This window comes from Python bivittatus, unplaced genomic scaffold, assembly GCF_059951505.1.
Source record: "Python bivittatus isolate LINGU-HERP-01145 unplaced genomic scaffold, Pbiv_v1 ctg000680_np1212, whole genome shotgun sequence".
NCBI lineage: Eukaryota > Metazoa > Chordata > Lepidosauria > Squamata > Pythonidae > Python > Python bivittatus.
This window is the reverse complement of record NW_028277095.1, coordinates 1,374,176-1,400,373: the sequence shown is the minus strand read 5'-3', so window position 1 is coordinate 1,400,373 and position 26,198 is coordinate 1,374,176. Positions and strand designations below refer to the sequence as shown.

The following is a 26,198-nucleotide window of genomic DNA, read 5'->3' as shown; positions in this document are numbered from 1 at the left end:
ACGCGAAAACAGATTTCAGGACAATACATGCAAATCTGGGCTCAGAAGCCATCTGCCAGAGTTGGAAATCAGATGTTCCCCAGTTAAAGTGACAGAGCCCGGATTCCCTTGTCTCTTACCTCCCCCAGCCGTCTAAGGTAACGCGGAATTCCCTTTCTAATCCAACTCCTCGCTTTGAGCTTGTCTTTCTCTATTTCGAGCCGAAGAAAAAAAACAAACAAAACCCCGAAAAGCTTGCTTTGCTCGCATCCATGTTGAGATGCTTGGGGGGGGGGGGAGCGTAATCAAGAATCAGATTAAAACTCCTTTATGAATAGGCTTAGGCAGCGAGGGGGGCGGGGGATCTGGCTTTTGGTCAAATGCAGCAGGGGAGGGCAGGAGAAAAAGGAGAGGTCTAAATTGTTGTGTCCGCATCTGTGACAGATCTGACAGGAGAGGACCAAATAAATCCAAAGGCCTTGTCCTACAGAAATGCTTCGTAATAGCCTCCTCTTCCTTCATACTTAACACTCACTCTTTATATTTTTCTTTGTAGTGGATGCAGAGGAAATGAACACTATTAAAACAATAGATTCAGTACTGTGACAGAAATATAAACTTTTGTTTATTTATTTGCACAAATCCACGCTCAGAGACACGAACACAGACTGTCTTACAGGGAGATGAATAGCATTTAAAACAACACACGCACATTTTAAAATCCTTATTCCAGTACTCATGTATGGGCTGTTCATAAATTTGGGCATGCACACACCCCCTTTCCCTTTTCTTGGGACTTCTGCAGAAAGCTCCCGTTGCCTCCCCCAAGAAGCTAAATGGTGGGCCCCAAAGTGTCCATGATCCTAGGCGATTTTTCCCTGGACCTTTTTTAATCTGCCCCCAAAATTCTCAAGTGGTGAGAATAGCTCCTTATAGCATTTCAGGAGCTCCCGGCCAGAGCGTCCATAGAAATTAACGGGGCCTTCAACCAAACTTGCTTGGGGTTGGTTTGGGGTGGCAGATCACGTTCCCAGCCATTGGGGAAGTCACTGAGTGAAGAAAGCTTCACTGGTGATGTTGAGGCCATTCAGCAATTGCTGTGCCTATTATCAGTAATGAAGTCGGGCTATATACTGTAATTCCAGTGAAGGTTGGGCGACTCTATAAGAAAGGAGGAAAATATTTCCTGAAGTGGCCCCTTGGTGTTCTTGGCAACCAACAGGATAATATCTTCTTCCATCCCTGTTCCCCTCCCCAGTCCCCAGTCTTTGGACTTTCTGGTGGTCTCTTGCTGAGTGTCAAGCCATGCTGGTTTGATGGTGCCCTCTGCCTTATGCGTCACTACTGAAGAAACGGCCAGAGCCATCTCTTCCAAATTAACAGGACTATGACAGGGCCAATCTGGAAAAATGGAGAGGAGACCACCTGAATCTCAAACATTGTTGCCCTGCTGCTTCCAGGCACTATGACAGGTCTATCGGCCACCAGGTCAGGCCCACATCCTAGAAGACAATCACCCGAGACTTACTTCGGAGCAGACCTGACCACCCCAGGAAGGCATTTCATCCTTATTTTGAAGATCTTGGCTTGCTGCTGAAGGGGAAAAAGACTCTGTCGAGCATGTTTGTCCTTGTAAAATATTTAAATAAAAAGCAGCTCGCTTTTTGCAGCAAGGAGATCTCCTCAACCCCACCCTCCCACCCCCACAGCGTGGTTCTTTCAGCGTGTGACTTTTGGAGTGAGCCCTGAAAGACAGACTCAGTAGGATCGGAGAGAAATGGAAGAAGAAACAAACCTCCAGTGAGGAACAAGGTAAAGAAAAAGAGGAAGGAAGGAAGGAAGGAAGGAAGGAAGGAAGGAAGGAAGGAAGGAAGGAAGGAAGGAAGGAAGGTCAGATTTGGAAGGAGTTTAGTTTCTCCTGGATTATAAAAGTGCTGCTTTTCTGAATAAAAGAAAAAAAGTCAACCTCCTGAGCAGGAAGCCTCGCGGGAAGCTGGATGCGGGGGGGGGGGCGAGAGGCAGGTCAGAGGGCAGGGGGCGCCGCTCCCCCCGCTCTTCTGCAGCAGCTGCCACGCAAATATGACTCTTTGGGGACCTCTGAATAAAGCTCCAGGCTCTCCTCTCTCTCCTTGCCCCGCGGCCCTTTCCATTTACATGATATTGGGACGGAGGGAGGCCCCCCTCGCCCCCTGCCCAGCCCAGCCCAGCCCAAGGCCAAGGATGAACGTCCGCCAGGATCCGCTGCCCGCGGAACCTCTTCGGCTCATCGAGGCAGTCGAAGGCCGGCCCGGCCCGCTCTCCCGCCCGCCCCAAAGCCGGGCGGAGGGACGGAGCAGGAGGGAGAGAGACGGGCGGCAGCCTCACTCGTTGACTCCCCCGTCCTTTCCGGCTTCGCTCGGCCAGCCCGTTATTTGCAGACGTCGGAAAATCTTTCCAGGGGAAGGCGTTCGGGATCGGGCCCATGGGTGGTTCCCCAAGACGGGGAGCGCCTCCCGATCCCCGGAGTTTCTCTGCACGAGGAGCTCTGAACCCATCCGCGACCTCAAGCCACCTAACCATACTTTGTCCTTGGCTAGGGTGGCCTCTTTCTTCTCCTCCTCCTCCTCCCCCGTCCTTCTCCTATTTATTAGCAATATACATCGCGTGAGTTGGAGGGAACAAGAAAGGAACCCCAAAGAGCCAAGCTGCTCCTAAAAGGCCCGCCAGGAAAACAAACCAGGACTAGTCTTGCCACACGATCAACTTTCTGCCCGACCAACATGGTTCCAACAGCACACCCTTGTTCAGCTCCACTCTTGAAAGGCAAGAAGGCAGCCGAGAAATCTCACCATCCCATTGAGCGAAGGGAGCGAATGCAGATCTCTGTTTTCTGGCAAGACTAGCCACCGCCCGTCCTTTTTGCTAGTGGTAGCCTCTGCACAGCAGCTGAGCTCGCTCTACAGGCTTAGCCATGGTTATCTGAACCGTGGTTGAAGTTATGCAAAACCATGGTTGAAGTTATACAAAAATGACCCACTCAGTGAAACTAATTCAATGGAGCTGCAGACGTGTGATCCCTAACACGGATTAGGAGGTGCCTTTTCCCCAAAGTATGTGCGGGAGGGGAAGCGTTCTGGTGGACCAAATCTTTTAAAGAACTAGGTCAACCCGTGGCAGAGGTTCTCCCTTCAGAACAACTTTCTTCTAGGAGAGTTATTTATTATTCGGTTTTCCTCAACCAAAAATTAAACCTTTCTTTAAAAAAAAAACAACCAAATGACCAGTTAAACCACGCCTGCTGTTTAGGGATTCAACATTGATTTGGAGGCATGAAAAGAGCGAGGGAAAGAAAAGCGAAGTCTCCATACTACTTGTAGTATTTCTTCCATTAGTATCTTTACAATAAAGTGGTTGGCTTGCTACTTAATCCTTACTAGGAAGGCCTCCAACCAAGAGATCAGTCTGCATTTGATTTTTAATTCCAGCATGTTTTTCCCCTCCTCCAAGCCCGCCACCCTTTTTGGCTTCTTGGACCCTGAAAGAAGGACCGGAGAAGGTTGAGCAGGTTCCTCCTCCACCATTTATGAAGCTCGAAGCTGGGAAGTCTGACACAGTGTCACTTGGGTGTGTCGCTGGCTTCGCTTAGTTTTCGGGCTGGACTCCGGTAGCCTCAGGGAAGGGGGAGAAAAGGCTGTCTCTGCCTCACACTGCCTTTTGGTCTCCCACCTAAACCAGTAAGTTGAACTTCAACTCCTCCAGCTGCCCAGGTGGGCCACAAAACTGCCCACCAGCTGTGAGGCAATCACTTGTGGAGCAAATCCCTGTTGAACTCAATGGGATTTATCACTAGGAGAAAAACCCTGCAGGATCAGCCTCACCTTCAGGTCCCTTCTAGCTTAGCATTACGGAAGGACAATGATACTTCATAACTAAGAATCTTCCTTTCCACCCAGGATATGATATTTAGAAGTAGACTGCCATTGCATGGGGAAGTTCTAGGCGTAATAGGTATATTATGGAGTTTCCAAACTGGCAGAAACTTGCTTAGGCAATAGGTTTACCCATAAGCAAGCTTGCTGCTTTGCTGGTGACGGGAGGTAGGACCTTTTGGAAGGTCAAGAAGGAGATGCTGTCCTGGGAAGGGAGGTGGTTCTTTGGAGAGATAAGTGCCAGGAAGACCTTTTGTAAAATATGTTCTTGACCTGTTGCAGAGGGGTGTTTCTTCTGACCTCAGGCTGACTTTATCCCTCATCTTAAGCTCTCATTTATTTTAACCATGAATAAACAATAATTAGGTTTGCATAGCAAGCTAAGCTGCATGGCTTGTTTACAGATCACCTTGACTGGGTTCTCCTATTGCGCCCAGCTTATTTGGTTTGGCTTAATGTGTTTATTTGATTTATTACTTATTACATACATGTGCAGGTCCCCAACTTCCATAGAGGAGTGGTTTACAACCGAAACACAATTCCTTAAACTAAGAAGGGTTCAGTGTCTAAATAACTGTCCATGGTTAGTTCCCACACCTTTAGCACCTAAAATCTCTGTAGAACATCCGGGTCTTCTCAGTTCCTAAAGGTGTGGAGGTTCAGGATGTGAATGTGTTGTGAAGTCCCTGCTTGCAAACTATGATTTAGAACTAGCCATATCGGGCAAATCTATCCAATTGTGCACAAACTGTGTTTCCGCATGATGTGAAAGAGAACCTGAAATCTGTATGTATACCTGTGTAAATAGTTCTGGATCTCTCTGGTGTCTTTTCAGATTGTGTACATCTTTTGTCTTTTACTAAATGTTCAATGTTTATCCTTCAAAATACAATTAAGTTTCTAATCACTTTGCTTTGGGAGAGATTTTAAAAATGCAGATAATATTTTAGGCCTGATTCTTCACCAAGAAGCAAATCTGCACCTCCAACTCAGGGATCTGACTAATAAATGTTATCCTCCTTGCTTATTTGTTTCTAATTTGCTAAGATGTCATGGACTTAAAAATAACTTTTTTCAGATTAACAGGCTGGATTAAAGTTTCACTGGCTCTGCAGTGATTTACTACCCATTTAATACTCATAGCACCATTTCTAGCAAGCCCCCCCGACTCTCCTACCCACATAAACCAACTGCTCTGCTTTATTTTGTCGATTAGGAGTTTCAGTGGAGATTCTTAATCTGGGGATCTATGCATTTTCCCTTTCATTTCAACAGGGGTGGGGAGATGGGCAAAATATTTTCCCCACCCCCCCACTCTCCATCCTAAAGCAAAGCTACCCGTGACATCCCCCTCAGTCAAGTTCCTTTGGTATTTTAAAGTAGTATATCACACAAAGAGTTCACCGCTCCCTCACATTAACACCACACTCATAAATTTAATACAGAAAGTTTGTGAAGCCCCAAAATCAGCTGCCTAAGATTTTGACCTAGGAAACCCTCTATAGCTTTGTGCCTCAGGAATCAGAATCAGTCCATTCATCCTGGGAGAAGCCCTTGAACAAAAGGGAGTTGAGGCCAAGAGGTGCTGTTTTTCAGTTGTAGCCCTGAAGTAGTGGAACCGTCTCCCACTGGAAGTGAAACTTACTCCAGCTATTACAGTAATCCTGGAGTTTGCTAAGGTGGAACCACATTCTTGGTGGTTGGGATGCTGTTATCTGCTCTTCTTTATTATTATTAGTTAATGATTTCATCATCATCATCATCTGGATTATTGTGTCAAGATTTTAATTGTTTGATGCTTGATCATTATTTATTTTATTAAATGTATAAGTCCATTCTGCTATATAACAACTATATTTGACTTTACAACAAACATGGTAACTGTTATTTATGGTTGTAACTGTCAGAAGTCCCTTGGAAATGTCATAATATCCATCCATCAATCTGCCTCCTGATTTTGATATAGAATTAGTTTTAAGAATCAATAAAGGCTTTAGGAGAAGCCACTACACAGCAAGGTGAACATTTTCTCCGGTAAATATAATTTGAAAGAACTAAGTTGTTTTTTGTTTTTTAAAAAAAGGTTATGGTAACACCTGGTGACTTCATGGACATATCAGTGTAATCTTTTTGGCACCAATATGAGGGGTTTTTCCATTAATTTCTTCTGGGATATTCTTTCAATTTCCCAGTCTAGGCTACTGCTTTGAGATTTCCTAGTGGTCTACCATCCACAGCCCAGCTGAGTCTGTATCTGCTTGGCTTTTTGACAAGAGCCAAGGTGGATTATGTTCAGCCGATTTGCAAAGGAAAATCAGAAGGTTTTTAACAGAAAGACTCATCAGAGTGTTGTGTCCTTAAGACTGGCTAAGCCTTTATGTGTTGTGTGAACCTTCTTCATTGCAATTTACAATTGATGGTTTATAGCTTTTTGTAAATTTACACAAAATTTACCGTAAATTTACAATTGATGGTTTATAGCTTTTTGTCTGGTCTAAAACCACCAAATTATGGCTAACTCAATAAACTGTTGTTAAGTAAACCAGGGTGTAGGGTGACATATTAACAAGTTTTTGCATTTGCCTAGAGGCATATGTTATAGTATGATTTGTTTGATGATTTTTTTATTGAATAAGCCATAGCTGGTTAGGTTCACCCAGTGTGCTAAGCCACTGCACAGTCTGTTGGTTGATCGCATACACTGCATACCAAATGCAATATCTTAATTTTGTTTTTCTAAATATTTATCAATCCAAAGAATTGCTTGTGGTACAGATTTGCTTTATGAGGCCTTGTAGTAAAGGGAGAAAATACTTTAGAATGTGAGTCACATATGTGTCTTAATTTGTCTAGGGCACTATTGCCCAACCTCGGCAACTTTAAGATGTGTGGACTTCAACTCCCAGAATTCCCCAGCCAGCATGGCTGGCTGGGGAATTCTGCAAGTTGAAGTCCACATATCTTAAAGTTGCAAAGGTTGAGAAACACTGGTCTAGGGCTACAATATTTTGGAGGGGGACAGAATCTGGACATCTAGGAGATGGCAGCCAAGGTTAATGTTTTCTTTATCTCTGCTGATATTTAGTGGCATTCTGCATGTTTGTAGCACAGATAGGGGAGCCCTAAATTTATTGAGCACAACTTTTTTTTTTAAGTGGTCTGCCAAGAGTCCCCAACAATTTTCAAGTGGCCCACCACTGAATGTGTTCAAACAAATCTCTGGAGGCAAACTGATCCCATCAAAAGACAGGGCAAAACCATTCATACAGATCCTGCATGCATCATGGAAAAGAAATGAGCTGGGCATGCTGCGAAAACAAGGGGCTACTTCCAGGTTTACTCGTGCTTAGTAAAGGCCCTCTTAAAATCACTGAGACTTCTGCTGTCCGTATTAAACGAGCGCTTTGATTTCAAGGTTTGGGATCAGCTACTGAAAAGTGGAATGACTGGAGAAGGTCGTAAAGATCCTGCTTAATGTACTGATGTTACATTGGGATAGGGAACGGTGGGGACCTGTTGAATGTCTGCTTGGTGCTTTTTCAGCGGATGCAAGGGAGGCACCACTGAGGCTTAGCCTGCTTTCGGCCTGATGGACCTGGGTGTGCTTTAGCTTGCCTTCCCCTAATTCTTTGCAAAGCACGGTTCTCTATAGCCAGCGTGCAGGGATTTTCTTTGCAGACAAGCCAACCTGCGTTTCCCCAAGGCAGAAAGTTTGAAAACAACTCATCCAAATATAACATCTCACTGGATTAGTAAATCTGTACTCTGAGACACCATTGGGAGCAGTCATATATATAAAAATTCTGAACTCATCTGGGGCTACAGAGAGGAGAGCATAATATTTTTAGTGAAGGAAGAAAGCTGGGTTTGGGATGTTTTTTAAACTTCTGTGGGATGAGCACCCTCCTTCCCCCAGAAAAGGATTAGATATTGATCAGAAATTAAGGCCCAGTGAGTTGTAACCTGGGCAATCTGATCAGGATTTCTGGTTTGGTTTGGTTTGGTTGGTTTGGTGCATGTTTACCAATATAATCCTGTGGCAAAGAGGAAAGGGGTTTAGTTCTTCACTGCTTTCCCAATTAAAACGCTCTGCGCTCCCAGGGCTTCTGCAAGTCCTCTGGGGAAATATTGCTGGGTATCACACAGGTAACTGTAGTTCCCTCCTGTGTATCATCCAGAGGAGCAGGAAAGGCAAATGTAATGATTCCCTTGAGTCAAGCTGTGGGCGCCAATGCAGGAGGCAATATCTAGCTGACCTTGGCTGCTGTTGACAACAGGTAAGCAAGGTTGGACAGGCTAGGATATAGATGAGAAACCATGAGGAAATCTTGGGATTTACCTTAGCCTAGGAAATTAAAACACAAATCTCAGAAGGTAATGACAAACTCTCCTGGAAATGTCTGGAAAAGCAATGCACATACACACTGCTTTAAAAATTCTAAACATCCCTATTTAATCGTTCAAAGGAAGAAAGTTGTGGGTTATCCATTAGGAAAAAAAATGTTAATACTGCTGACTGGAAACCCCTTATAGACTTTTTGCGTGAAACAGGAATAAAATGAACCTATGATTTATGGTTTTGATGATTAGACAGGATAGATTATAGAATGAAGAGAGTTATGTTGTCACCACAGAGTAAGAGGTAAATTTATAATTGTGCTTATAACTGCTGTAAAGAAAATTGGAAGCTCTTTCTTTGTTATCTTTTCCCCTTCTTTTCTATTTTTCTTTTACTTTTTTCCTTTCTTACACTTTCAGCTTTCTCTTTGATGTCTTTCTTTTCTTTTCTTTTCTTTTCTTTTCTTTTCTTTTCTTTTCCTTTCCTTTCCTTTTCTTTTCTTTTCTTTTCTTTTCTTTTCTTTTTTCTTTCCTTTCCTTTCCTTTCCTTTCGTTTGTATTAGTTTTTATCTTTTTTTAAAAAATCTTTATTAAAAATTTTATATATATAAAATGTTAATATAAATGCAGAGGAAAATGAATAAATCTATTCTTAATTGTAGAGTTCTTCAAAACTCTATGTTATTGTGTATCAGATATGTACTCCAGATCACAGTATAACCTGACTAAAAGCCTCTGAGGTCTGCAGCAAAAGAATGGGAGCGATGAGTTGACCTCCTTCACCAAAAAGCCGAAGACTTTTACCAGTCTTTCCTAGACAGCTGCTACTGAAAAAGCCCCATGGAAGATGCTCCCTCCTGAAGTTTTCCTTGGGATTTAGTTTAGAAATAAGGGAAGCCAGGGAGGCTGGAGATCCCCCAGAGAGAGGTTTTACAGTCAAAAGCAGGATATTTATACCCATCTTGCCTGGACCCTTTGTACATTTCAGGCATGAGCACATCAATTCTATTCTGGTCACCCTCTGGGGGAGATGGGCAGCATACAAATTTAATAAATCAATCAATTAAATAAATAAATATTCTCTTAGAAAGAATGCCGAACGTAAACGGTCTTTCGTCAAATCCAACGAAAATTTTAAAACATGCAGGAAAAGTTCTCTCGAAATTAAATGCCAACAGATGCAGCTTAACACCAGGTTTATTGTGGAAGCAAACGAAGGGCTTTGCTTCTGATTGAATCAGCAAGCCAGTGACCAGGTAGATGGGGCAGGGGTGGGAATACCATGAAAATATGTTGAAATCCACCGGTTAGTTGCTTAGACAGACTTTACAAGGGTTACATGTGGCTTGGGGGGTTCGTTCTCACATCATAAAGTGCTGCTTTCCAATAGCATTAATTAAAACCAGCTCTCCCAACTTTGTTGTGAAAGTTGGGTGCTTTGCATTATCATTTCATCATCTGCCGTGAGATTCGGTTTCACAGAATGACAGAATTTATTTGTTTAAAGCCGCAGAATGAACGTCTAGTAGATCCCAACTGTTAGGTTTTGCCAGATGTCAAGATAAGGGTAGCGCATGGATACGAATGCGTCTTTTCGCTCGCTTGCTTCCCATTTAAAGATTGAAATTGCTTACAGACGCTGTCTACACCACCCTAGAAGTCCTGAATGGCATGCTATTTGCAGGTCCACGCTTGCAGGCTTGGGTGGTGTGAGAATATTTGAGAGCAGAAATCCTTGAAAAACAGGCAGAATCTAAGCACTCTATATTTCTGAAAGTTAGCTGAATCACATATTGAGCAAAAGGAGGGGGATGGACTATTATATGTCAATAATTCCATACCTCTTCATGAAGAGTCACGGAGGACTATGGATATTTTCTCCCTGTTGTTATCATAGGTAAGAGGGCTAAAAACTCTACATTTTTGATAAAAGCTCTAGGATGGATGGATGGACGGACGGATGGACAGAAAGATGGACAGATCTGAATTAGTTCAATGATTGGGACATTCTGGAGAAATAAAATGAAGGCCACTAGCCTAAGCGAGTGATGAAATGGAGGTAAAACCAAACATCAGAGACGGTCAAATTAACCATATTAACTTCCATGTGTTACTCTTGGCAGCTGACCCTTAAGAAAACTGATTAAGAAACAGCCACGAGAGGTTTATTTATTTATTTGTAAAAAAGCACATAACTTAACAGTTTCTCTTTGTTGCCAGATGCTGCCATTTCTTCCATACTACCTGTTTCCACTCCCCAAACTCTTAGAAACAATTTAAAGCTGTCCACGCTGAAACCAAGCTGAAACCACCACAGGAGTCAATCCAGTTGACAAAATGAATATGCAAAAAATGGGGTTCAGCCAGTGCCATCTCCTCCAATCCTCACTGAAGTGTTAAAGTCCATGCAATATGGTGTTTTTCAAAATGGTTCTTATGAAGGAAAACCATTAACTTTGCCTACTTGGTGTGATGCTACCTCTGTGGAATAGGAGAGAGGAGAGTCCAACCAGGAGTGAGGTAAGACAAGAGTAATGTTGATGTGAAAATGCCCCCCTCCCCAAGCTTCTGGTATCTCTTGTTAAAGCTGGCTTTAGAACAATTCCTTTTGTTTTAGAGTTGAGTGGGAGTAAATTGGTTTAGCTGCTTAACCAAAATGGTAGCCGAAGGCTCCAAGGCTGATCCAGAAATGGCCCAGTTGTGTACATGGGAACATCTTGTGTCCAACTTTCAGAAGTTGTACTTTGTAGGACCACAATGTGAAGCAAAGGCTTTGATCAAGTGGGGAGTATAGGAAGGACTGTTGGCTCTTCCACCAGCCCTACTTGGCTTAAAGACCAAGGGCTAGGAAAGCTGTGCAAACCTTTCTCAGTGAGGTCTATTCCAGGCCTAGATGATTCTCACTGTAATCATGGGGTCATATCGTCTACTCTAGTTCAGTGGTGTCTTGTGCCTGCAACCTTGCTGGTTCCCAAATTTAATCCACACTATCTTTAAAAAGGAAAACGGAGATCCTGTCTCAACCCATGATCCTCCTTCCCCATGAGGTCTGGGTGTGATGACAATTTTGCTCTGTTGTGCATTTAAAGCTTTTTTTTTTTTTTTAAATGAAGGGAAGTGAGATTAGATTCCAATGCTTGGTAAGAGTATGGAGAGGAGAGAAGAAAAGCATATTGCAGGGAGAGGGGTGAGAAAGACAAAATGAGGGAAAGTCCACCAGGGTGAGACTGGGAGAGAAAGAAATGAGAATGAACAGCACCTACGGATGTGCATATGAGGTCACAGAGGGCATCTTCCCATTGTCCTCTCAACTGGAGAAGCAACATTCTGGGCTTTCACAAAATTGTTTTTCCCATCTCCTCTTCCTTTTAACGAAGTATGTCTTTACATCTAGGACCTCTGCACGCAAAGACTGAGCTTTGCTCACTCAGATCCTTCCATCCTCCTGTTTAAACCATCATCCTTTCTGGTAATACCAGCTTTGTCAACCTCAACAAAGTATTATTTAGGTAAACCGGGACCACGTTTAAGACTTTACTTTTGGAATCAAGGAAAGCAGGAAACCTGACATTTTTGCTTTTCTAAGAAATATTTTAGTTTCCTGGAATAAAGTTTCAGATTGGGATGGGGTAAATTCATGGAGGATATGTCTATCAAGGACTATTGGTCTTGAAGACTCAAGGTTACCGCTAGGTTGGAGACATGATCCCTCCAAACAGCAGTTCGATTTTGGTGACACAAAGATATGTCTCCATCATCTGCTTGCAAAAACCCCAACAGCATCTGGTGGGCCACTTTAAGAAACACATTGAAGGTCCTTGGCCTAATCCTGTTGGGTTATTCTTATCACCTGATGTCAGAAAAAAAATATTCTGACAGTCATAATAATTTTAAACCATTTAAGACTAATTCTGCAAATATATGCATCCTTTTTAAAAGACATACATTAATTTAAAAGGCTAACTAGATTCCATGATTGCTCCACTTTTATGAATGAGCATGTCTTTTTGTAGTGAGTGCAAAATTAGAACCATTCATTCATTAAAAGCATACAATTCATCTTATATATGTACCCACTTAATGTTTTCCATGTAATACATAATCGTGGTTTTGTTTGCCACCAAAATATGAATTAATCAGTAAATTTGGTTTATTTCATATACTTCTATGAAATATATCTATTATTAAATGACCTCTTGTCTGCTTAAGAAAATATATAGGCATGTCTTAAAATCTGGTTGGTCCTATAAACAGAGGTGACATCAGTAACTCCACATCATTTCACTGCTCCTTGAATACGATGCTGCCTTCTTCTGGAAGAGGGAGAACAATTACGTAGAAAAAGTTCCTAGGTTATGTTTGAACCTTGGAGGTAGAGTGTATAAAGTAGAAATCATAATGTTCTTTGCAGATTTTGGGATGCAAGCAAATGTCAAAATGAAGGAGTGGGTTTGGACCAAAAGTACACTGTTCAGCTTCCTTTCCATCTTTTAGCTGAGTGGGGAAGGGTCTCTTAGACAGAACTTAGTGGAACATTCCTTATAGCAGTGTTGTCCAAATTTGGCCACTTTAAGATGAGTGGACTTCAATTCCCAGAATTCCCCAGCCAGCCATGCTGGCTGGGGAATTCTGGGAGTTGAAGTCCACTCATCTTAAAGTAGCCAAGTTTGGACAACACTGCCTTATAGTATCTAGGATTTTATGACACATCATAGTCACCACTGATGATGAATCACTCGTGATGCCAGAGAGTCATTCTACAAAGAAAGTTATTGATTTAAAAGATATTATGTCATTCTGTAGGAAGAAAAAAATCCAGGACACTAAAATAATAAAACCAGAAGTATGTTGATAAACTAAAAACAACTGCAACACATAAATCAGACATTAAGAAAAGACCCCGATTTAAGAATTTCCAGACAGGTGTACAAATAAGCTTAGATTCCTGATAAACTTTTATGTATTATTTTATTAATGCATTGCCAACAAATGAAAGCCCAGGCAAAAGCTAATGAAGCATGTAATTTGTTTATTTATTTATTTATCAAATTTGTCACTGCCCATCTCGTTAAAAATGACTCTGGGCAGTTTACAAAGCAGTTAAAATCAATTAAAAATACAATATAAAATGATCTTCTGCAGGAGCTCAAGACTTCCTTCCAGGGACATAGCAATGCATTTAGTTCTCAAACAATCAAACATCAAAAATCCCATCTTGCTTCAAGAAAACTAATCTATGACCTGTAATTAATTTCTTTTAGCAAATTTGTTTAAAATTTACTTTCAAATACTTTCTCTCTCTCTTGATGTACCTTTGTAGTTGGCTGTATTATGCTCTGTTTTTTAAAAATTATTATTCCAGGGACCAAGGGGAAAACTTGGTCCCAGTACACTCTCTTCTGCTCCTTGGCCTTCTTTGAACACTTTTGACAGCTGCTGTTGTCAAAACTAGCATTTTACCTGATCACTTCTGGCCATGGAGACTTCATATATCTGTGTCATACCACCACCTCCTGGCCACTCAACAGTGAAGCAGCTTAAAATATATTCAACGACATAGTCAGGCTCACTCTCAGACATTACAGAAATTCCTCTCCCGTTACTACCTGGACTGCACCACACATGCCTTGATCATGACATATGCTGGAATAACTGTAACAAATAGAAATGGGTCCAATAAAGTAGGCTTCAGTGTCAATTCAATCCGAAGAAGGAGCACAACATCAAGGAGAAGAACCAAGCTTTATTGCAAAGATTACAAGAACGAGGGATCCTGAACAATGGAAAAGCCAAGATTTTTATAGAAGTTGAGGGCTACAAGGTGAGAAATCCTAGGGACCTGATTGGCTGGATAGTTTGGGGAAGCTAGGCAGGTCCTTGTCAGCGCACCTGGGGTTAGTTCTATGGTTAGGTAAAATGGGCCTTTCAGGAGGGCAGCAGAGCTGAGGAAGTTCATTGTTAACGAGATGGAATGTTGAGGTCATCAGCTGATAGAGGATGGAAAATTGGGGTTTCTCTAGGTTGCAATTTCCTTTTAAGGGCTGGCCTTGGACTGTACTGTGAGTTGGTAAGGAAGCTTCTATTCTTTTGTTTAGATGGGACTGCAAGGGGTGGGGCTTTGTCTGGAGCAGGGATTGGATGGGATTAGGCAAACAGATGAACTGGTCATATCTAAGACAGGCAGGAAAGGGTGCAACCTCCACTTTGTTTGCTAGGTTTAATTTTCTCCTAGCTGAAGCCTCTTGGCTACCTAGTTCAGATTTATTTTCTCCTACATCAGAGGTTAGGTCTCTTGGCCACCACAACTGTCTCCCCATCCCTAACTGTACAAACTTAGTGTATCCAGACCACAAGTGAGTGAGGAAACCAAGAGGAATGCTTGAATGATCAACATCTGTTTAGCTTGGAGAAGACAAAGGGAAGAAGTGACAGACTTCTTCAAAAACCTGAAAGATGTACCACATTAAAGATAGAACAGACTTAGTCAGCATTGCTCCGGGTGGCAGGGTTGTTTAAGAATGAATGGGTGAAAATGGAAAGGAATAGATTTTGGCTTAACATTAGGAGACATTTCGTAACAGAATGAATCATCAGACCAAGGTTTCGCAACCTTATTCACTTTAAGAAGTGTGGACTTCAACTCCCAGAATTCCTCAGCCAGCATGCTGGCTGAGGAATTCTGGGAGTTGAAGTCCACACATCTTAAAGTTGCTGAGGATGGGAAACCCTGCATTAGACAGTATATCAGGGTGTTTGGCTTTACTGCAGAAAATTAGGTGGACGGAGACAACTAAAAACCAGGTATGCTAAACTTCTTGCAAAATATGGGGTTAGAGGACACTTGAGGCTGCTTCCAACTTTTAAAATTCTGTCCATATTTATTATTTCCAAGCCAATGGAAGATTAGAAAGAAATTATGTAAAGGGGCTCAGGACGTGTCCATCAACAAGACAACTCTGAAAATAGAACAGAAAGAGACCAAATTTGGTTGCAAGCCTCTGAGTCATTTGGGAGTGGGGTGGCCTATAAATAAAAATAGATGAACGAATGAATTTAGTGTGGCAGGAGTAGGCAACAAAAAACAGATTAAGTTTGAAAATTGGATGGAACCAGAAAAAAATCCCCCCACCTCCCCGCTGCTGATTGCTCCATTCTAAGCCCCGCTCTTTCCTGGACACACGACCCAGAGTGGATTTGCCATTAGGAGTCTGGAATGAATGCCAGAAACCATGCTCAGCAGATTTTCCCTACCTTGTTTTAAAATAAAGGCATAAACCCAAATCCTAGTAATTAATAGGTTTAATTCCAGGAAGAGGAATACTCACTTTTTTTTCCCTACCCGTTTCCATCCAGTTTGATGGGAAAAAACTGCTTTTGAAATTTCAGAGAAGAGCATTTCTGAGAAATTTTCATGGTGGCTGTGAAGCTTTTGCATGTATTTAGTGGTAAAGTACATAAAGGGTGTATTTGAATGTCCTACCTACTACTATACTGCCACTAACCTCTGCCTCCCTTAGTCTAAGCCTCCATTAAATCCCCAAAGTAGGCATCATAACAGGAACATCTTCCATACTGATAACTGCTGTGAAGAATATCAGAAACCATTGCTTTGTATCTTCTATTTTTTTCTTTTCTTGCACTTTTTTCTTTTTCTCTTCTTTACTTTATGTTAGTTTGTCTTAACTTTTATCTTTTTTAAAAGTTTTAATTTATCTATCTATCTATCTATCTATCTATCTATCTATCTATCTATCTATCTATCTATCTATCTATCTATCTTGAACATCTATCTATCTATCTATCTATCTATCTATCTATCTATCTATCTATCTATCTATCTATCTATCTATCTATCTATCTTGAACATCTTCCATGGAGCATTTTCACATAGGGAAGTGCAGGTAGTTTGTAACCCGTTTGATAGAAAAATATGTAGCACATAACACCACCAGCAGTCATCACCTCTGCTATCTCCATAATAAAGTTAGTTCAGGAAAGTCACAAAGAGAAATTCAAAAGAACTTCTCCAGCATCCAGAGGATAAGGTGGAAGGATGGAAGCCTTTTTCACTCAGGAAGAAAACTGAGAAACGTTGAACTGTTAAGTCCTGCTTCCTGAAAAATAATTGGAGATCTCCAGTTCTCTTGGAGGAATCACCCACCCATTCTTTTAGCCCAGGAACTTGGGGAAGAATGTGTCCTTACATGTATGTGGTAAACAATTGTGCTTGTGCGTATGTGTATATACATACACACAGACATATGCCAGCCATTTGTGGCTCTAGTTCAGGGAAATGGGCAGGTCTGAATAGGACTTTTACTTAAGGGAAAAAACATACATCTCCTCAAAATAAGCCAAAGAATATATTTCTTCAAAATGCAGAAAAAACCTACTTGAGTAGGAGGCGGGAGAATGTGAAGTTGGGGATAGGAGCCAATAACTACCAAACTGCAGTCACATAGACCTTGTAATGGGGGAGCAGTATGGATTTCATTACTAGCATTGATTGGAATGCCCCAAGAGAAAACACCTCTATTCCTATATTATTAAGAGTCCCACCGAACAAAACCTTTGCACAAGTCCATGACAATCTTTAGGATCTTACTTGATGGGGCAAGAGAAGTTTTTTAGGAAAGGACTTATTTCATGAAATGCTTCAAGTGGGCTCCTAAAAACAGTCCAAATACTCAGAGGAGGCAGCTGCATGAACTACCATTAATTTTATGGAAGAGAGTTTTGGAAGCAGTATTTGATCTAATCCTTATGATTAGATCACCAGGCAGGGATCCAAGGCCCAAAGTCAACAGCTCTCCACTTCTCCTCCTGTCTTCCAAAAAGGTTCCTAGAGAAATGAAAATGGCATTGCTCTTTTGCCCATCCAAAGGCTCAAATAAAGGGCCAGGGCCTGGAAAGAGAGTGGGGAGCAGAAAAGGATGGAAATAGCAAACTGGGAAGGTGAGGAAGAGACAAGGTGAGAGGAGCACTAAAAAAGGGAAATTAGAGAAGATAGAAAGGGGGCTGAGGTGCATGCAAGTGTGTGCTTGGGCACACAGTCATCATCTTGACCAGGATCTCTCAACTTACAAGTAGCTCTCAGTGGTCTTCAGAAATGTTCCCTCTACCGCTTGCCTTTTTCAGCCAGCAATGACATGGATCAAACTCTTGGACCCTCTGCCATGAATTGGCTTCACACAACACACTAAGATACAAAGTGTCTGGTTCAGCTTTGGCTTAGGGTATTGTGGATACCCTTCTGGATTGGTTTGCAAAAAAAAAAAAAAAAAAACGGTTTATGGGCCAGCACGATGTGCAGAACCAGCTATACACCGTCTAGTAAAACAAAGCATGCGCACATACAAAGCAAATGGATCTTGATGTGCGAACATTTGCCAGAGGTGCTAAAAATGGAAGCTACCTGTGGCCTTTTGCAGCCCCCAGAGTCACCCAAGCAATCCTGGTTTTGCTCGTGTTCTCTCTTTGGAGGTTTCAGGGTATTTGTGGAGCAAAACAGTTTCCTTTTCAACCCTTAAAACTCTTAAACCCACCCTCAGTGGCCCCTGGCTCAGTTCAACTCATTTTTGGAGTGCAGGTCTTGATGAAGCCTGGTGTATAAGTTGTACATCTCTTCACTAGACCGTATGACTCTGTGCAGGCTGCTATTGCACAATCACTTGCTTTCGGAGCTGGGGAACTGTTTTTCCTTTGTGCCTCACAAATGGGTATAAGATTTGCATTTATTGTGTCTATCTTTAATAGTATTTTGGTGTTTTGATTTAGCCACCAGAACTATTTGCTTAAGATGGGCAGTCATATACATTTCTTAAATGAATGAATGGAACCCTTCTGACTTCTGTGTCTGCATTCACCCTGTTGGCTCTGCTTGGGACTAACTTAAAACAGTAATCCTCATGCTTTTAAGCATCCAGACTATTTTTTTTCTAATCCTGTTTGTCATCTCTGGACAAACATTTCAGGAAATCCTGCAAGCACGCGTGCCCTTTTATGTCCATTTCATTGGTTCCTGTGAAGATTTGGCTCCACGGTTGCTTTTTAAGCAAGTTCAACCAGGGTTTTCTTCATTGTGAGGTACTGAATGAATTGCAATTGCTGAGTTCGCCCACGTGAAGCCCTAAACCATGGTTTATTAATCATACAATGACTGATAAGCAAAATCGTCCAACCTGATAAGCAAAAACCAAAGAGGCCATATGATGATTTGTGAAGCCTATACGAAGCCTCTAAGGATAAGAAAACACTGTACAAGAGCATCATTAATGTGCTCATTTTTAAAATGCACGTGTATTTTGGAACTCACGTTCTCTGCTATTCATTAAAGTGCCCTCTCATTTGGCAGGATTCTGTGCAAGCCAGAGAAAGAATTGTGGCTGCTTTAAAAATCCTATTACAATCAACTCCTAAAGTAGCCATGCCATTTGTTAGGCTCAAGGCATTCTTCCCAATCATGTTCAAAGCACGCACAATCCCTACGCAGATATGCAGTTTACCTTGTTTTTCCACTTCTTGTTTGACATTTGGTAATCCTTACAGCAGAAAACTGATTTATAAGTTGTACCCATACCCACAGGCCGATGCACTGGCTGTCAGACAGCCTGTCGCAAAAGTTTTCCAACTTTCCATACGCAACAGCAAAATACAGTCTTGAAGATACAACATCAATGATCTCTACTGTCTAACTGAAGCAGCAAACTCAATGTAACAGCAAACTCTCTTTAAACCTATTTTCTTCCTGTAAAATAAAGAGCATTTCCAATAACTATCCGGGACAGGAAGAAGCTTCCAGATCACTTTTATAAGTTTTTTAAAGCAATCTGAAAGCTGTAACTTTCTATGTATTCATTGGATTACTTCTAGTCATCTGTGGGTTAGTGCCCAGAAGAAATGGACCTTAGGCCTTTAAAAACCATTCAGTTTTCTATTCTAAAAGTACCCTATCAGATCCAATAGCAGCAAAGAATCAAAATTTTTGGTTCCTATCTGATCTAGGGATGAAGTTGCAATATGCCAGTATTGGTTTAGTCATGGTTTAAGCCACAATAGGCCACATCCATACATTGTGCTAAACCATATGCCACGATTTGCAAATCTCAATAGGTTGAACTAGCTTTCCTACATGGGACCTCTGTCTGCGATGGCCTATATCACCAATATATCATCTACTGACTGAAGATAATGAAGTGGTGGAGAATCACAGATATGACCTTGGACAGTGAATATAGCAGGCTTTTTCATTTTGTTTCCAGCCAGTTAGCTAGCTGTGTTTTTCTTCAGGGTACTATAATCCAGTGTTTCTCAACCTTAGCAATGTTAAGATGTGTGGACTTCAACTCCCAGAATTCCCTAGCCAGCATGGGAATTCTGGGAGTTGCAGTTCACCCCGCTTAAGTTTGCCAAGGTTGAGAAACACTAATTCATACACTGAATGTTTCATCTTGGTCTCTTAAGAAATGCATAATATTCTAGCAGCAAAAGCAATGGCATAATAATCATGTCACAGAATCATTAAGAATAACATTTATTCTCATACAAACTTTGTGGAGCACAGTCCATACACTTGATGAAGTGGACTGGGATCCATGAACAGCTTAGGCGATAACAAAGTGTCACTCTTCAAAGGGATACAGGATAGCATCTTATGATCACTGACCATGCTTGAATCCCATCAGGTGGTCTTGGAGAGAGGGTTTTCACAGCAGATGGCAGCACCTAGCTGAGCATGGATGAGCTTGGAAAAAACCTAAGCAGGGTCAGGCTTTATTCATAAACAGACAGGAGACCAGGAAGGAGTCTCAAGGCTGCAGGGGAGACTGGAAAGTCAGAAAAATAATCCTAGAAGACAACGGTTGAGTTTTTATTGATTTGCCTTCCCCCGAAGAAGGTAGTGTGTGTGTGCCTTGAAGTCCGTTGTTGATTCCAGGCAACTGCCTGGACTAGTCCCTGCAGTTTTCTTGGCAAGGTTTTTCAGAAGTGGTTTGCCCTTGCCTTCTTCCTAGGGCTGAGAATGACTGGCCCAAGGTCGCTCAGCTGGCTTCATGCCTAAGATGGGACTAGAACTCATGGTCTCCCTGTTTCTAGCCTGATACCTTAACCACACCACCAAACTGGCTCTATAAAATAGCATTTAGCAGTAAGATATTAAAACACAAGGATAAAAGCTGAATGTAAATCTGAAGATTTACAACATTATTAAAATGAGAAAATTGAAACAACTTATTAGAAGTTGGTCCCTGCAGTTTTCTTGGCAAGGGTTTTCAGAAGTGGTTTGCCATGGCCTCCTTCCTAGGGCTGAGCGAGAGGGACTGGCCCAAATTCACCCAGGTGGCTTCATGCCCAAGGCAGGACTAGAACTCATCCCCCTTCACCACCTCCCTGATGCCTTCATCACTACACCAAACTGACTCTCAGAAGAAGAGAGATGCTCAAATGCACTTTTCGATTAAGGATGGATTTCCAGACAAAAACGTTGTCTTAACTGATCAACTGTGTTACACAATAACATGCTCATTACATCCCCACAAATCTGCCAGTGAATAGACTTGTCCTTCTGAAGAAGGGGACATGGACTTTATTTTTTGTTCTTTGGTAAGCTCCTAGCAGAAGGTATTCCTTCCAGTGCACAAGATAAGTCTTTCCTGAGGCTCTCTTTTCTTTTATCGTTTTGCCTGCTCTTGTTTTGGAATTTGCATCGTTATTATTAGCTGGTCTCAGACCATAAATAAGTTGAATTTCCCAGACAGTCCCTGATGTGCACCGTGAGCTTGCATCTAAATTATTATTGAGCTTGTTTGTTGCTGAATTACAACCACCTTACATCAGACATAGATCCAGAAGAGATGTTGGACTAGGACTAGAGACTTAGTTTCAAGTTCCCACTGGATCCTGGAGCTCAGCAATCAATAATAACTTCTTCTTATTTACATGATAATAGGGATTCACTGGGGCTCATTTCAAGGAAAATGTGATTTAGATTTACAGGTTTTCTTTATTAAAAAAAAATGACAGAGTAATCTACACATTTATTCAAAAATAACTCTCAGTGAGTTCTGTGGACTTTAGAGAAGCTAGTACAAGATTAATGTTGCAGTCTTGGTGAATAAGCTGCAGGATACTTCTCCATCATGGTCTCCTCCAGAGTTATTTACCATCTCCATCATCTCCAGCTATCACAGGTTATGCTAATAAGACAGAGACAGCAAACAGGAGGTTTGACATGTGTTTATATTCCTCATTATTTACTTACAGGACTATGTGCTGGATGCTCTCCTGTCATACAATAAAATTCTGAACATTGAAGCTTTGGGGCAGTAAAATCAATCGTGATATGAACAGTGCATATATTTTCTCTCTAAATACAAACTATAGCTTTCTGGGATGCAGGAAGCTCTCTGTTTAAATCAAGATTTCATAGGATATAGCATCAATCTTGTTCCTATATCATGGTAAACTATAGTTCACTGAATAAACCACAATTAACTTGGATTGCATAGGGGTCAGGCAGCTCCTAAAGTTTCCAATCAGGTCTTCCATGATTTCTCCTTCCCACACCCCCATTATGGAAGATTTTTTTAAAAAAGGGAGAAAAGCAGAAAATATCAATCTCTCTGGCCATTTATTATCTGTCTGAATTTTTGCTGTCCAGGTATGGTGTGACTAACATTGCTGCCTGTCCCTGCACTGATGGCTAGAAGGGCCTCACCTAACCAGCTGTCTTCCAGATTCTGCAGACTACAATTCCCAATTAGAATTCTGGGAGTTGTAGTTCCCCGTGCATCTTCAGGGGAGCAGAGTGGGTGAGACTCAAAAACTCACCCATACACCATACTGGCTATGTAGAGAGGACCAGCATATGGGATCCATAGCCAAAAGACTAAGTTAGGCCTGGAATTGTGTCTGAAGGTGCCCCAGTGCAGGGTTCCTCAACCTTGGCAACTTTAAGATGGGTGGACTTCAACTCCCAGAATTCCCCAGCAATTCTGGGAGTTGAAGTCCACCCATCTTAAAGTTGCCAAGGTTGAGGAACCCTGTCCCAGTGTACAAAATCTGCAGGAAGAAGTAGTTTATATTAGAGCCAGGAATGACAGCTACCAGCCACTGAAAGAGAAGGGGGGGATCCAAGGTAGTGGGTTGGTGGGCCTAGAGTTGTGCAACTTTTAGCAGTGTTTTTCATTCAGCCAAGGAGAGCCTTGGTTGCGTGAAAGGGAAAAGGGGACGTTGCTGCAAAAGCAGACGACTGCTCAAGGAACAGAAGTGCTATGCCATCAGTTTCCAAAATAGAATGCATTCTTCTTCTTTCTCCAGATGGGCTGCCAAATGGATTTTTTTTATACAGAATGTGCACATCCTTCCATTGGAAACGCTCGGCCAAAATTGAAGAGATCTAAATGCCGTCTTAGGCATTTCCTGCATTGGTATGGTTTACGCAGCAGCTCCAAATCAGGGTAGATATAGAATCAAGGAACATGATGTGGCAGAAATAACCTGAGGCAAAGAAGATTCAGCTTGTCTGTTTGCTGTAGCCAGGACTCTGTAGAGTAAATCAGTGCTTCTCAAACTTGGCCACTTGAAGATGTGTGGACTTCAACTCCCAGAATTCCCCAGCCTTACTTTATTCAAATAACATAAGACAATCACTTTCCTACTCTGTTGAGGGCCACATGTTGAGGGCTTTATGATTTCTGAGACTAACCCATTGTGTTAAGGCATGGCTTAACCATGGTTTATTGAGCAAAGCACCCCTGGGTGGTTCGCCCAACAAGCTAAGCTATAAGCCTCAGTTTGCCACCCCCAGTGGCTAGCTTTTGCATGCCACACTTTACCCAAATCAAGCAAAGCCAACCCCACAATGCGGTGGTGCTCAAACTTTGAGGTACCATCACCTCCTAAAATGACTGATAAATTTACATGACTCTCTTCATGAATAAAACTAATTAGAGCTGGGCCGGAAAGGATATCCCACGTTTAGTCATTAAGATTTAACCTACATATCACAGGGGTTCTACAGATGTGGGCAAGCAAAATGAGAAAGAAACCTAGAGTAAGTATGGACCAGGCTCCCATTCTACCTGCGTAAGCCTGCTCAGATAGCCAAAATGTCTATGATCCCATGGGGGATCCCAGGGGGACGGAGGGGTTGCAGTGGTGTGTACAAACAAGCTGAAAGGTGACATTGCCAGAATTCTACTGTACTAAGGAGAGAAAAGGGAAGAAATGCAGAACCTTTTTATTATTTTTGCACTGGACAACATACGATAACAACGCTCATGTTGCAACCTAACAGGGCTGGGCTCTGCAACAGATGCTCCATTTGCACCCCTTGAAGTTCACTAGCAATGACCTCTGGCTAAAAAGCAGGAGTTTCGGAAAGCCATCTCAAGCGCAAGTGACAATTCCACTCAGTGACCCCAGTGGCAGATCTGAGTCCTGGATATGGGATCTGGCCAAGAATCTTTCTCCCCTTCCTTTTCTAAGCCAGCCTGACCACGTTGCCAAAGTGCTCTCTGTTGCAGGTATGCCTTTATAGATTTTACAGCCCAAGCTGTGTGCATGAAAGGTGCTTGGGGCTAAAAAATGGCCCAGAAGCCTCACTGAGGGAACATGGTGGGGAATAATAGTGATGCTGGGAAAGATGGGGAAGTTCTTGAGTCAACATACAGACACACACAGGCATACGACTACGTTCCCACAACATGCTAAACCTCAGACGCTGATTAACAAAGCACAATGGTTAAGCCAAAAACAGCCAAGCGATACAGGAATATATCTTAGTGGTACACTTTGCTATAGCCAAATTAACCCAGATTTCTGTTTTTCCATAGCCCAATGAACCCTAGACTAATCACAGGACCAGGATTACCTAACAGCCTCAGCTAAACGGTGCTTTTCTGGTTTCTCTTTCTGTGCACCCCTGTGAATAAAAGCAAAAGCTTCTACAAGCCAAACAGGAGCACCCTCAAATGCTGCTCTGCCCTAGCTCTCCACTTTGGTGTGGCTTTGCCCAAGCAAAGCAGGAATCAATGTTGACAGTGCTCCTGCTTTGCCTACACAAGCCAGATTAGTTGGAGAACTCCTATTATATGCTGCCTTTCCCTGATCTTCTGTCTTCAGTATGTTTTGGGATTGCCGCTTCCAATATTCCTAATCCGCATGTGTAATGGGATGCGCAAATAACCTTGGGAGACAGGAGGAAGAGCCGCAGCCTAGACCATGGTCTGATAAAGGAAGCCTGAGCTCAAAGGAGGGATGAGGGTGGAGGAAGCATCTCAGAAGGGACCCTCCCTCATTCTCTGGAAAGTAAAGGTAGGGGAGGGGGGCAAACAGCATGGCCCAATATGAAGACCCCCATATTGGAGAAGACTCACTTTTACACTTCTGCTGTCGGAATCAGCACCATGACTGAGCACTATGAGGTTTATTCCCATATAAGCTTATACAGTACTTCATTCCATTGCTGACCACAGTTGTTCTCCATTAGTAGTATCCATATGACCTGTAGTAGACCATACTATAGTCTACAAAAAGAGGTCGGCAGATGCAACTCCCATCCAAAACTGGGGAAGAGCCAGAGGGTGCCCCAAAGGGAGGTTCAGTTGGCTTCCAGTTGAGTGCGCTAAGATGAAGACAGTGGACCTCTTCTGGTGTTCATACCTGCAACAGCCTTAAGAACCTGAGCACAACAGTAAACTAATGCAACATTTTACATATATCATTTTTGGGATACATTTTGGGATCGAGTTTAGGGGAAGACTGTTCCTAGCAGCACTTTGGCCCCCGTTAGTTCTCACTCTTTATTTTGCCATTCGTGCAACGAAAACTGTCGGTAGTGTTACTGCGTTTTTAAAAATGTTCTTCCAACTTACTGTAACCGAGGAAGGCAAGACTGTAACAGAATGCCTGTTCAGCAGTTATTTCAGAAAGAGTGGGTGTTTTGTTTCCATCTTGGCAGGACTCAGGTTCTTTGAACTCAAAATACTGTATGGAAATTTGAGAACCAGCGGTCTAAGTACAAGGGGAAGTTTTCAGGAATTTGGGATCTTGGCTAAACAAGGGAGCGTTTCCCACTTTTCAAAAATCAGAAGCATTTTTGCCATGCGAGATGGAAACTAAGAAGTCCTAGGCCTTCAACAACTGTTTGGAAGGGAAACGGAAAGGTTATTAAAGGGGCACCCTGGGTTTCCTTCAGGTTTGCCCATCCCATTATCAGTGAGCAAAAACTTAACTACGGTGGGAGCCCAAGAGGGGTCTTTTTATATAGGATTTTTTTAAGCTAATTTAATATGGATATTTATATTTTTACTGTTTGTTTTGGATATTAATTGTGAGCCGCCCAGAGTCACCCTCTGGGGGAGATGGGCGGCATGTAAATTTAATAAATGGATAAATAAAATAGTTAGAATCATCTCCAGGTAATGATGGGGCTTTTTTACCAACACCACCCCCGGAAATCAGCCAAAGCCCGACCTGCCCTTGCCACCGACCTGTTGATTCATCAGAAATGCAGCATCCGGGGAGGCCCCGAGCGCCTTCTGTTCTCAGCCACGCAGCGGCACCCACGCAAAAGACAGGCTGAGTTCCCAGCGCCGGGGCGAGCGGCTGCATTTGCGCACGTTCCCCGTCAGTTCTCAGCGCGCCGTGCCGTCCCCACCCGCTTGGGGCTCAGTCCCGTCTTGCAAGCACGTAGGAAGCGGGTCGTGGGAACGCGACCGCAGACGCGCATCGGGCAGCCAGAGCCCGGCCGCGGCCCACCGGGCGAGCGCCTCCTCCCGCGGCCAGACCGCCGGCGTGTGGCGCGGCCGCGCACGATCCCCGGGAGCGGCCCAGGAGGGAATCGCGAGCGCGCGGGCGGCGCAGCCCAATCCACGGACTCTGTTCCTTCCCGGGCCCCGCCCCCTTCCTCTTCCCCTTCGGGCGCGCTGCCCCCCTTCCCACCCTCCATCGCCTCGGCCGGTGACGTCATAT

The 26,198-nt window shown here is 42.8% G+C and overlaps 1 long non-coding RNA gene across 1 annotated transcript; it reads right to left on the bottom strand.

Moving 5' to 3' along the window:
• Positions 1 to 16,042: 16,042 nt before the first annotated feature.
• On the bottom strand, positions 16,043 to 26,044 carry LOC148214396 (uncharacterized). Its single transcript, XR_015798147.1, has 2 exons — positions 24,602 to 26,044; positions 16,043 to 21,418 (listed from the first exon to the last, which is right to left on the bottom strand). It is a non-coding gene; the product is annotated as an uncharacterized LOC148214396 (long non-coding RNA).
• Positions 26,045 to 26,198: the final 154 nt, after the last annotated feature.